Source organism: Sceloporus undulatus, chromosome 2 (genome assembly GCF_019175285.1).
Source record: "Sceloporus undulatus isolate JIND9_A2432 ecotype Alabama chromosome 2, SceUnd_v1.1, whole genome shotgun sequence".
In the NCBI taxonomy this organism is placed as follows: Eukaryota; Metazoa; Chordata; class Lepidosauria; order Squamata; family Phrynosomatidae; genus Sceloporus; species Sceloporus undulatus.
The window spans coordinates 109,176,039-109,190,101 of record NC_056523.1 but is presented as its reverse complement, the minus strand read 5'-3'; the positions used below and the strand labels follow the sequence as shown (position 1 = coordinate 109,190,101).

The following is a 14,063-nucleotide window of genomic DNA, read 5'->3' as shown; positions in this document are numbered from 1 at the left end:
GACAAACCAATTGTCTGTCTAAATAAAATGGCCTTTGCATGTCAGTGGAAAGAGATGTGGAGAGGAGGGGGCAAATGGATCTCCCAAGAATGAGGGTTTCACAACTTGGGACCAACCGCTGAGAAGGTGCCCTCCCCACATCCTCACCAAATGTGCCTGTGATGTTGGTGGGACCGAGAGAATGACCTCTCCCCAAAGATATAAAAGCTCAAGCCAGCATGTTTAGGAAGTTAAAAAAAATAGAGGTTTCCCCTTTGACATGATTGTCAAGTTTTGTCCTACTATAGGGGGCAGTGCTTGTCTCAGTTATGGTCACATTGATCCAAACGTGTGGCATAGAGCCTTATGGAAAAGTTTATATTTGATGTTTATGTGTATGAAAGAAAGGGATTGATATACCTACTTTTCCCCTCTTGAAAATGAATGTTAAAATGAAGTTTATTGAACATAGCAAGCATAAAACAATAACCAGTTGTTAAACACATTTACAACAAGCTTAAAGCAACAGCAAAGACAAAAGTCCAAAGTGAGCTAAAGCAAACAATCAATAAGCACAAGTAAGCAGCAACTGAGTCAAGTGCTTGCTTCAAGAGAAACAATTGTTGTATCATTGGGCTTTGTGAGCAACAGCCTGAATTTTACACACTAGTTCAGCACTGCACACAATGAGGAAATGTTTCCATTGATCTGTTGGCAACCCTGAAATTTACTACATCCTATATACTAGGGAGTTGAGAAATAGACATGTTCTGTGTGGTGTTGAAGTATGAATTCCATCAACTCCTGTAAGCATGACTGGTGGTCAGGAGTTACAGGTTCTCTACCTCTGCTAAAAACAGTTCTCCTGGTGACTGTCCTTACGTAGTTAAAGCAACAAGGTCCTTTCAAAAAGTAGGAGATACCATCAGGCTTGTATTCTATATATTATATTTTTATTACTTGTCATTATGTTTCCTTGCTAATGATGCCATTTTGTTCTCTTTTCCAAGCTTCAGGTTTTGTTCCCCTTTTAATTGTTTGATATAGTCTGTAGATTGATTCAATAAAGATTTGTACAATACGTAGAAAATTCCTTTAACTGAACTACAACTTCAAAAAAAGAGCTGTGTCCATGCTGGCTGGAAGATTCTGGGAGCTGTAATCCAACCATCTCTCTCTGCCTCTACTGCCAAGATTCTGGTCCATGCCCTAGTCATATCACGACTTAATTTCTGTAACATCCTCCTATCTGGGCTTCCTCTTTCTCACCTCCGTCCTTTACTTTCTGTCCAGCATTCAGCTGCACGCATTATTACCTCCGCCTACCGCTCCAACCATATCTCTCCTTTGTTGTCATCCCTTCACTGGCTCCCCCTCCCTTTCCATATTCAGTATAAACTCCTGTTGTTGACTTTTAAAGCCCTCCATGGGCTGGCCCCTCTGATAAATAAGATCAGACAGACCTTCTTTTTCCTCACCTTCCTGCTCAGGCCCTCCGTTCTGGTAATCAAGGTCTGCTGTCTCAGCCCAGATTTTCTCTGCCCCGTCCTCGATTCATCCCTTTTCACTTGCTGCCCCTCACTCCTGGAACCTCCTTCCCCTATGAACACGGGTCATCACTTCTTTAACCAGTTTCAAAACTGAGTTGAAGACCATCCTGTTCAGAGATGCTTTCCCAGGCATTGTGTGACTATTATTTGCTATTTGACGTTTTTAATTTGTTGCCTGTTTTATTGAACCCTTTCCTGTATTATTATGTATTATTTATATGTAGTATGCTACTATTTCTTAGATTGTATGCCATGGGCAGGTTTACTTGAATCTATTTTATTGTTTGTATGTACAGCGCTGTGCAAATCTACAGCGCAATATAAATAAACATAAACATAAGCATAATAATAATAATGTAACCCCCCCACACACATACACACCATGTTTCAAAGCTCTAGCACTGCACAACAACATTTTAGGGAAACTGCTCCAAAAGAAGATGCCCTACGATAGGCCAAGGAGGACTGAGTGTACTCAGTAGATATAAAAGGTGACTTTCTGTTGTGGAAATGTTATGACAACTGGGAGGAATGCTTTGCAGAATCCTAAATGAGAGCATGCTTTGCAGAATCCTAAATGAGAACATGACATATCTGGCTGACATCTTGAACAAGGGCATGCCATACTGCTGCTATTACTCTGCCCCTTCCGCCTCTTCTTCTTGGTTGGTCCCACTTTCTGGAAGTGACTCCTATCACTATTCAGAATACTGTATTACCAACACTGAAAACGTTCATCCAGGTGAAGATAAATTTCATGAAAAATATCATTAGTGGTCCACCAGAGTGTGATTACCACAGTAGTTTCTTTACATTTATGACAGAGCTGTAAGCCCTGCGAAAGCATTCACAATTTGTGTGTAATAGACACACAAGGAGCCATGTGGTGTAGTGATTTAAGTATTGGAGTCATACTTCAGGACCCTAGAGTTCAAAATGCTGCTCAGTCTGGGAAAAGCAGTGGATGACCTTGGCCAAGTCACACTGTATCATCTTCAGAAGAAGGCAATGGCAAACTCCCTCTGAACAAATCTTGTCAAGAAAACTCTGTGATAGGTTCACCTTAAAGACACCATAAGTCACAGTCAACTTGAAGGTACATAACAACAGCAATCACCACCACCACCACATGAGGAGAGGAACAGGTTAGTCTTCCTGTTGAGCATTTTTGTCTATACGTGGAAAGTGACTTTTGAAGGAAAGTGAGCATAAGAAGACCCTCACTGGTAGATGAGTCCAAAGGCCTGTCTAGTCCAGCATTCTCTGCACAAAGTGGTCAACTAGTTGCTTATGGGCGGCTGATAAACAGGACATGAATCCATTTTTAGAACCCTCTACAGTCCACTGTGATGCCTTTAATGCCATTTCACAGATAAAATCGTGATTAAGAGCCAACTTAGATGCCATTGTTGTAGCAGAACTTGACAGTGGGGCGTCCAGAAACTCTGTGAGTAGAATTACACTGGATGAATTTCAGTTGGTGAGTACCACAGATGTGGAGAAGCTGCAAGGACAAGTAAAGATGACAACTTGTCCTTCTTGGCTGGTTGTCAAGGAGGAAATGCAGTTAGATCTTAGCTGCAATGTATTATTAATACATCTCTCAGGGAGAGAAGTTTTCCATCTTGTTTAAAAGTGGTGGTGAGACCACTTTTTAAAAAGCCCTCCCTGGACCCCCTGGACACCTATAGAGCAGTATCAATTCTCAATTTTCTTGGCAAGGTGCTTGAAAGGGCAACTCCTCAAAAAAAGAGGTGTTATATGGCACACCACAAGGTGCCATTCCATCCTTAATGCTGTTCAGTGTTTGCATGAAGCCGCTGGGCGAGATCATCCTGAAGTATGGGGTGGAGTGCTATCAGTATGCTGATGACACCCAAATATATTTCTCCATGCCTTCAAAAACAACCTTAGCTAAGGATAGTGTGTCTGCTCTGAATGAATGCCTGTAGGAAGTCATGAACTGAATGAGGAAAAACAAATGGAAGCTGAATCCAGACAAGACTGGTGCTTACTGTCAAGTAACCTGGCTTGGAGCTGTGGGAACCAGTCCTGGGTGGAGTTACATTCCCCCTGAAAGGCTTTGTTCAGTGCCTGGGAGTGTTTCTGGATCCATCACTCCAAATGACAGCTCAAATAGATGTAATGGCCAGGTGTGCTTACTATCAACTTCAGCTATTATGCCAGTTACACCCCTTTCTAGAACTGGAAGAACTAAAGATGCTAGTGGATACACTGTTAATCTCAAGGCTGGAGTTTTGCAGTGCAATTTATATTGGGCTATCTTTGTACCAAGTCTGGAAACTTCAAGTTAGTCCAAATCATGGCAGTCAGATTGGTTAGTGGCACATCTAAGGAGTGATTATATTACACCAATATTAAAATCACCCCACTGGCTGCCAATTAGTTCTGGGCAAGGTACAAAGTGTTGGTTATTACCTTTAAAGCCGTACATAGTTTGGGTCCTAGTTACCCATGGGATCATGTCATCCCATATAATCCACCCTGTATATTCAGGTCCTTTGAGGGACATTTACTCCATTCAGCCAGAACTAGATTGGCAACTGTTACCCACAGGACTTTTTCTGCAGTCACCCCTAAACTGTGGAACAACCTGCCAGAAAACAATTGACGGCTGAATACACTGAATTTAAAACAGTATTAATGACTAGTCTCTTTCAACAGGCCTATTGCAATGATTTTTAAATGATGAATTTTAAACTATGGACTGATTGTTTTACAGTCCATATCCACAGATTGCTTATCCATGGATTCAACCACCCACAGCTTGAAAATATTAAAAAATAATAATTATAATTTCCAACCCCCCCCCCCTCTCAAAAACCATTGATTTTGCCATTTTATATAAGGGACACCATTTTACTACACCACTGTATTTAATGAGACTTGAGCATCCATGGATTTTGATATCCACAGGGGCTTCTGGAATGCAACCCAGTGGATACCAAGGGCCTACTGTGATATGCATTGCTCTTATATGATCTTTTAAACTAATGCTATTTGTTTTAATAATAATAATAATAATAATAATAATAATAATAATAATAATTTATATACTGCCTTTCTAAGAAGATCAAAGCGGTTTACCAAATTGCAATTACAAAATTACAAAACTCATAGAATGCATAACAGACTAAGTAAACAAAATCCGTAAACAAATACAATAACAATAAAAGAAAATAAAAACATTACAATCTAATAAGGTTCATAATTAACCCCTTTCCCAGTCCCTCAACACAGATTGAAATGGCAAAAAAACTAAAATAAAAAATACATAGTAATTATAAACAATAAAGTTAACAAAGCAAAATACAAACAAGTAACAGAGTAAAAACAAGTGAAAAGAAAAGTCAATTATCCACGGCTTGAAAATGTTTTTTTAAAAAAATATTCCAAAACCATTCCATTTTAACTGCTTTATGTGTTGTGTTTTAATTTGTAGCAACTTCCTTGTGTCCTTTTATATCCTCACAACAGACCAAAAAAGGTCCTTCATAATCTAAGACCCCAAACTGTAGTTTGCCTTGCATATGCATAAATCCAGCACTGATGGCATGCTTGCTTTCCTAGGTTTCCTAGTGTGGCGGTGGCTAATAATGTTCTTACTGCACTCCCATTACAACTTTAAGTTCAACAACACACAGAAAGACAATTGCAAGTTTTAGATAACTGTTAAATGATTTCTTGATCATGCTGGAGGCCTCTTAAACCTGACAGAGTTTAAAGCCTTGGGATGTCTTAATCAATCCCTGCTGAGCACTGGGGCACGGTGAATTTCCTTTTCTGTACAGGAGAGATGGTGCAGTTCTAAGAAATAACTTTGATTTCATATATTGAATTATTTATTTTTGGCCAGTACATTTTTGTCTTTGACTTGTTGTAGATTAAATCCACATCTTGGTGTATTTGAAGTTCTTTTTTTTTAAATGATACAATATTCAAAAGTAACTAAACTAAACTAGCTGTTTTTGAGTGAGTCTGTGGTACAAAGCACATCTGATATGTAAAGATACACATTGTATAAAATGGATAAAGCCATATAAGTAAATGGTAATGTAATAGTCACAACAACTATAGTGGGTCCTCCACATTCACTGGGGTTAGGGGCACAGGACCTCCATGAAAGTGGAAAAACTGCACATAAAAAACCCCTGAGAATACCTCTGTAGGAGTCTCTAGGTCTTCCAGTGCAACCCTATGGTCAATATCTTCTGGATATTGACCACAAAATTGCACTGGAGGACATAGAAATTCCTAGAGGAATCACTGTAGGAATCTCTAGGTCCTCCCATATAACGTTTGGTGGATGCTGACCATTGATTCGTGCTTGAGGACCTAGAGTTTCCTAGAGAGAACATATTAATCAAATCCGTGAATAATCAAATCTACAAAAGCCAAATGTGGACAACCAACTGTAAAGCCATTACGCCTCCGAAAGACTTGCGTTATATATGGAAAAAATAATTAATTACAAGTAGTTTGTTATTTGTAACTAGTTGCTTTCAAGCTTTTATTAAGTATAGATGCTTTATTTTTCGTTTATTGAATAACTGATTTTTATCTTATCTCTACTCATTTATATATTTTGTAAAAAAATAAAAATAAAAATAAATTTCCACCTCCTCCAAACATCAGTTTTGACAATATGTTAATGTTTGTGGATTGGGCCTCATCCTCTATGGAAAAGTAACATATAGACTAAAAGCTATAATTGATTGTCAGTGTGATCGCAAATGGGCAGGAAGCCCGCTTGAATAGATTTTCAAAAGGCTGCCTACACAACAGATATATATTAACAAGGGAGAAAAAAGGATTGTAGGGGAGACAAAGGGATTAAAACTGGAAATAAATCAGACACTGCAGAGGGAAAATGGATGCTCTGGCAGAGCTTCTGCACTGCATTTTCATGATTAGATAGTGGAAAACATTCATCCCCGTTCTGCAGAGCAGAAAGAGGCTGGATGCTATGCTCTTCCGCCTGGTTTATAAATAGAACACAGATGCATTTTCTGAACATTACTTAGCAGGTGCTAATGGGCATCTTTCTATAATTAATGATCCCAGCTCAACAAAGGGCATGGAGAAAATGAGCAGAACGAGGCTGCATTAGGGCCCAGCCAGCAGCGTAAGCACTGCAGCAAGGAACAGAGCAGGAGGGAGAGGTTAGCGCTGCTACCAGAAAATGCAGGTTTTCAGCTTGCAGTGCTGCTGGATTAACATGCAGCAAGCATTATTGTAATGCTCACAGACCTTGACAGGATTTCAGAAAACCTCTCGATATACTCTGCACCACTGGAACTATGTTTTTGTTTGTTGGTCCAAATTGTCCAGTATGTCAGGCACTAATAATCTTTCTGTGTTGTGAGAAATTTCTGTGATAGGCTTAATTTTTCTTAAAATAAAATTAAAAACCCTGTTTTTCAAGTCACGTTACAGAGTTTCCCTGTGCAGTTGTATCTTATTTAAAATAACCATGGCAATTTCTCTGTCTTTTATGTGTTTGACATATTGAAGAAAATACCATTGCATCATAATGTAGGCAAAGTTTGGCATTAAGTCACATCATTCTCAGTGGGAGACTGAAAGAATCCCATCCAAAATTTGAAGACAGATAGGCCACCAACCTCTGAGGCAATCTATTCCACTACTGACAGGAAGTTCTTCCTAATGTTTAGGTGGAATCTTTGTTCTTATAAGTTGAATCCATAGGTTCACATTCTAATCTTCAGAGCAGCAGAAAATAAGCTTGCTCCACCTACATGACATCTCTCCAAACACTTAAAGATGACTATCATGTCACATATCAGCCTTCTCTTCTCCAAACTAAACATACCCAGATCCCTAAACCTGTTTCTTCTAAGGCTTGGGTTCCATTCCAGCTTGTCAATAACCATCCTGATCTTTAGTATCCAGAACTGGACACTTCCAGGTGAGGTCTGATGGAAACTGAATAGAGTGGTATTGTTACTTCCCTCAGTCTGGATACTATAGTCCTGTTGATGCAACCCAAATGTGCACTGCCTTTACAACACAACATTTATTTTATTCACTGTAGTGAAAAATACCTTTGCTTAGGGTCAAGGAAAATGTCAGAAATTGCTCAGAAAGTGTTCAAACTCTCCTGAACTCTTCCTTGGGGAAAATGTTTAGTTTGGTAGTTAAACAGAAGAAGCCCTAAAATGTGTTAATGTCTAAAATGTTGAGTGCAGCATTGTGCTCAAATCCTATTGTTAATCCTAAACAGAGCAGGCCCATTGGATCAATGGGATTTATAATTTAAGAATAGATAAAATTAATATATTGTAGTTGGAACTAAGTAAAGGATTCCAGCCTTAGACTACAATTCTATGCCCATGAAAGGGAAGGGGACTCCATTGAATTCTGTGGGGGTTATCACTGTGAGGATCAGATTTTGGAAAAGTTACTTTTTGTAATATAGTACAACATCCAAAACACTCAGTCAGTATCCTCAACAGTTTATGGAACCAGTATAGGATTGCACTGTGGTAACTTGGCACTGTTATAGATGTTATGGATGAAACTCGCATCATCCCTTGCTGTTGCCATACTGTATGTAGCTGATGGAAGGTTTCATCTAAAACATTTGTGGGTCTCCAGGTTGTCTGTCCTTGATTAGATCCAGGGCAAACCTGAGATTCTGGGAGTTGTGGTCCAACAACTTCAGATACACAAACTGTGTGGTTTTGAGAAAGAAGCACATTGGATTTCTCTGGCCAGTGGCAACAGTTAATTTTTTTAAGTGGCCATGCTGACTGTGGGATTCTGGGATTTGTAGTGCAAAACATTTCCAAGGCCTGCATTGTGGTGATGTACTATTCAGTCACCCAGGCTGTAGGTTCACATTGGGTGTTGTTGCTACAAAATGTTTGTGACAAAATCTGCAAACCTGCTTAAAAGACAGATCTGGGGATTTGGATACTCTGCTGTCTTGCTTGTTTATACATGGTAGCCAGCAACAGCATGGGCAACACAGAAAACTTGAAGCAGGGACACCCTGGCTATTCTTAGGAAGTGGGAAAGGCACATGATCAAAAGAAAATCTAGGCTACAACTACACCCTCCTCTCATTTATCCTCATGTACTATCCTAATTCTTACATCCAGTTGCTTGAATTGTGTTTCTGTTGCAGTATTTTAGGATTTTTATTTGTCTCTCTGGATGAACCTGAGATGTTCTCATTTCTTCATAGCAATCAGGATCATGTGTGTCACTGTCTGATTATCCCTGTCTTGGGAACAGCTATGCATAAGCTGGGAAGGATGATGTCAAAAGACTGGAATCACAGACATCCAAGACTGGCTGAGAGAGTCTTTAGGGTCAAATAAGGGCACCACAGATACAGGATTACCATGATAAATCAGCATACAAAAACCAGAGGCCAGAGGTGGGTCAGATAAAAGAGCATAAAGGCAGTGCTAAAGGATTACTACTGAGGTGAGAAGAAGAGATTAAGGCTAATGCATGTTAGTGCAGGATCCTTGTGTTAAGTAGCTGCTGAAAGGCACAGGACAGAGGTTTGGAGCTGATCTTCAGAGCAATGTACTGGGGCCATGAAGTGCTAACCTGTCAAATAGCATATCCAATTCCTTCATAATGGGCTGCTGTTTAGCTGTTTGAGGCTAAATAGGCTTTAGCTGGCATTGCAAGAAAGAGATCTGGAGCAGCATCTAGTCAATGCTGACTGAGTACCTTTAAGATGATGGTAGGCATAACATTGTGTTAGAGTACTGGGGCCCGTCTGGAAGCAGCTTGACTATATTCAGCCTCAAAGCTACCCTTACACACCAGGACAGAATTTCCTCTTTTAAAAGAAAGAAAAAGAAAATAAGATCCTGTATATTTGGAGGAGAGGCTAGCTATGTGCAGTGTTGATTTGTTTGCTGCCCATTACAGATTTTTATTCACAGATTTTTTTTTATCCACAGATTCAAGCATCCATGGACTGAAAATGTTTCTAAAAAATATAAATTTTAAAAAAGAGCAAACCTTGATTTTATGTCATTTTCTATAAGAGACACCATTTCACTATGCCATTGTATTTAAGGGGGCTCGAGCATTCATGGATTTTGGTATCCAGCGGAGGCGGGGGGGGAGAGGGTTCTCCCACTGCCAGCCAGACATCTGCTCAGTATTCTTGCTCAAGCTGTTTTTCTCTCAATGGCTGGTAGAGAAAGCTTGAAATACCCACCTTCTCCCAGTAGCTCTCTGTTTAAGCTTCCCTCTTTCTGCTTGTATAAGGAGGCAGAGGCATAGCTAACCAATGCCAGTGCCTTGGCTCCTTCCTTAGGCAACTGAATTTAGTGGAAGGGAGGATAGGGCCCCAGAGAAATGTTCTTGGCAAACTCAGTACAGCCCAGACAGCGAGCAAGAATCCAAGTAGTCATAGGGACTAGGTGCTTGTTAATGTGTTGGTCAAACATGAAATTAAGGCAGCACCCCTTCTAACTGATGGTGCATTGCTTACCTTCTCATTCTGAACCACAGTTCTTTTAAAGCCTTTCTCATACCTGAGAAAGTGTATTCCTTATTTAGAGAAAGTAAAGAAAATACTGAAATGATTCCTCATTCTGGGCCAACACCTGGACTAAGTCTTGCTGGGGGCTTGGTGGGGTTCTGCCAACCACCCGAGTCCTTTCTCAGTCACTCTGGTTCTTTGCTGTTGGTGTTATTCAACTGTCCTCTGTAGTTGTACAATTAGTAAGGAGCATGAGGGAGGACTTGGCCTAAGTCGTGGAGCAAATTGGCTCTAGAGGATGAGCGGGTGGGTATCTGTGAGAGTGGCACAGAAGAGATTCACTAAGTCCTGCTAAGTCTAGGGGAAGCCATAAAGAAGGCCCTCTCTCAGGTCCCCACTAACTGTGCTTATGATGGTGGTGGGACTGAGAGAAGGGCCTCTCCTGATCATCTCAGGGCCCCGGAAAGCTTAGACCTAAGCAATAGTAAAGGTAAAGGTAGTCCCTTGTTATAAATGTTCAGTCGTAACCAACTGTAGGGGGCAGTGATTGTCTCCATTACTAAGCCAAAGAGCCTGTCCAAAAACAACTCCGGTGACTGCACCAAATGCTTTTACCTTCCCACTGAAGTGGTACCTATTTTTCTACTTGCATTTGCATGCTTTCATACTGTTAGGTTGGCAGAAGCTGGGACTAGTGATAGGACTTCACCCCATCATGTGGCACTCAGGCCTAGAACTGCCAACCTTTTGATCTTCCAATTGTCAGAATTGGTATCTTAACCACAAAGCCATCACATCCCTAAGCAATACAGGGATTTATAAGTCATAACCAGTACTTTGAATTGTGCCTGGAAACAAACTGGGAGCCAGTGGAGTTGTTTATGCATGGCCTCTTTAGCCTGCCCTAGTTAATAGCCTGGCTGTTGCTCTTTGGACAAGCTGAAATTTCTAAACACTTTTAAAAAAAGCCTCATGTAAAGCACATTACAATAGTCCACATGGGATATAAATAAGGCATGTACCACCAAATCCAGCATCTCAAGGAATGGGCACAGTTTACACACATGCTTTAAATGTGCAAAAGCACTCCTGGCCACCACAGAAACCTCGGCCTCCAGGTTCAATGCTGAGTCCAAACTGCAAACCTGTGTTTTCAGGGAGAGTATAACTTCATCAAACACAGGCTGAACCATTCTACCCCCCTCCCCCCCACGTAAGGAAAATTCCACAGATGTTCAAGCTCCATTTAAAACAATGAGGCTCATGCACGTGGTGCACCATCGCCTTCTATGGTGACCAGCTTTCAGAGTAACTGAAAGCCATATAAAGCATGTCCACATATGATGTGAGCACACTGTAGGTCATGTAAACTTTGGGGCAAAACAGACAGTCAGGAAGGAGCAGCCAGAAACCCAATCACCCCAGGGCTGTCGCAGCCCCGAGGGCACGTCTTGCTACTGTCCCAAATGGACTGCAGCAAGGAGTGGAAAACATCAGTTACTGTTGCGGCCAGTTTGAGCCTCCTTAGGTGGCCCAAAACCAGCCCCAGGGCAGCTTCTGGGTGCATCATCTAAACCTCACACCCCTGGAGTGGCTAGAAGCTTCTCCCATCTGCACACCTGTTTTGGGCCTATGTTAGCTTTTTAGCAAGGTGGTTAATTGAATTAATTCATAACATGATTAATAACTTAATTTTGGAAAATCATTTGTATTTGTTGATTAATTTAGTCTTCCTAAAATTCATCAAATTGCCCCTTTTCATTAACAAAGTTCCAGCTTAATACATTACTAAATTTGATTTTAATTTGTTAGTTCCTCTCAGTGGGTGGGAAGTTGAAAAATGACTTTGTCATTGAGGAATTTCAGTGGTTGTTCATGACCAGCTCTATTTTTGTAGTTTCTCAATCAAAGATGGCCAGGTGGACTGCTAACAGCAAGAGGTATTTCAAGCAAGAGAATTTTTTAAACAGTATCGTATTTATCATTACAGTCCATATACCCATCAGTACGAACAACAGTGAAAATTGTACCCTATCAGATAGGATAGAATTTATCATTCCCCAAACACAATAAAATTGACATACTTCTTAAATTTTAGCAGTTTTTCTCTCTCTCAGTTACCAAAAACAAATTATTCATGCATTTAGAATGATGTGAAAATCTGTAGACATCCAGGCTCTATTTTATTCCTTTTGGATTATGAACAATTCAAAAACATCTGCATTTGGAATATATGCCCTGGATCAAATATAAACATTGTTGCCATTCTGACCATTCCTTCCCAAAATGATCCTTCCTCACCCAAGTTTGTATATTTATTTATTTAATATTTCTTATTTATTTTTCCTCCCCAAAATGGCTCCAAAAGTGACTCAATGAATACATAATATAAAAATTTAGAAGTGTGTGGGCCCATCTGATTTATCAATGAGTCAAATAACACTTCAGAATAAATCAGAATAGTTGGACAGTATGCTTACTTGATGATGATGTTGGTGATTTCAAATCCATGGGCCTATTTGGAGTGCTTTTTTGTTAACTGCCTTCATGTCGGTTCTGACTCATGGTTACCTTGGGGATGAGACATCTCCAAGACTCCTTGTCCTCCACTGCTTTCCTTAGGTCCTGAAAACTCAGGCCCATGACCGCTCTGATTGGGTCTATCCATCTTCCTCTTTTTCTACTACCCTCTACCTTTCCTAACATTATTGCCTTTTGTAATCAGCCATGCCTTCTCATGATGTGACCAAAGTACAACAGCCTCAATTTGATAATCTTGACTACCAAGGAAATTTCAGGTTTGATCTGTTCAAGGACCCATTTGTTTTGTTGGCTACCCATGGTATTCTCAGCACTATTCTCCAGCACCACATCTCAGATGAATTTATATTTTTCTTATCGGTTTTCTTCACTGTCCACCTTTTGCATCCAGACATGGTAATGGGGAAATGGCTTGGAAGATTCTAAGTTTATTGTTCAGTTCCATATCTTTTACTCTTTACGATCTTGTCTAGTTCTTTCAAAGCTGCCCCTCCCATTCCTCATCTTCTTATTTCTTGACTGCAGTCTCCATTCTGATCAATGTTTGATCCTAAGTATGGAGGGCTCTTTAATTATTTTGATTTCCTCATTGTCTAGGTAAAATTTATGTATTTCTTCTTCTTCCATGGTTGTTATTTTTGTTTTCTTTATGTTCCACATTAAGCATGCCTTTACACTTTCTTCTTTGATCTTCCTTAGTAATTTTTCCAAGTCTGTGATGTTTTCTACTAGTAGTATGGACTAGCTAAAGATTTCCAAAATGGATTTAGGGAGACTCCCCAAACTCTGCTTACAAGAACAGCTAGTTATGGGGTGCTCAAATTTTTGAGTATGCCAGCTATCCCTACTAATATTCCAGCTAGGCTTCTCTCCTTCCTATCTTCTTTCTGCTGGTCATAAAACTCAGGAAACCCTAAAACAAAGGGTTTGGGATATTAGTGCTCAAACAGACATAGCTTCATTGACTGGTTGTAAATCTCTTAACTGGTTAGCCAAAAATAAAACTTTTTTTTTTTTTTTGGCTTAGAAAAATACCTTAGGTTGCACCTAATACAGAGTCAGAGAATAGCTTTTACCAGAGCTAGATTTGAGCAACTAAATTCTATGGTAAAATCAGGATGGTTCCAAAAAATACCATATCACGAAAAAACATGTATCTGTGGTGCTCCAGTTGTAGAGGACATTGCACATATCCTATTTGATTGTTGCATATATGACAAGGAGCGGTCCCATTTCTTACAACCATTTCTCGTTAGAATGGCCAACTGGGATCCTACTGTTAAACTGTGGAGAATTGACGTTTAGTGCATTGTATCGCAAAAGTTATCACAAAAACTGCTCACCCGAGAGATCAATTCTTCATACAACACAGGGTTTTGGGCCATGGGGATGAGCTCATTTAAACACCCCTATTGATGTCTTCTACTGTCCCCTGCTCTAGCTTGTTTTATTCTATATTTTTTGTTTTACTTTGTATTCTATTTTATCAAATTTAC

General features: G+C 39.9%; 1 protein-coding gene across 1 annotated transcript in view; it reads left to right on the top strand.

Moving 5' to 3' along the window:
- NSG2 (neuronal vesicle trafficking associated 2) overlaps positions 1-14,063 on the top strand; it is a 97,192-nt gene that overhangs the window by 31,719 nt on the left and 51,410 nt on the right. The gene's annotated exons all lie outside the window — the stretch shown is intronic.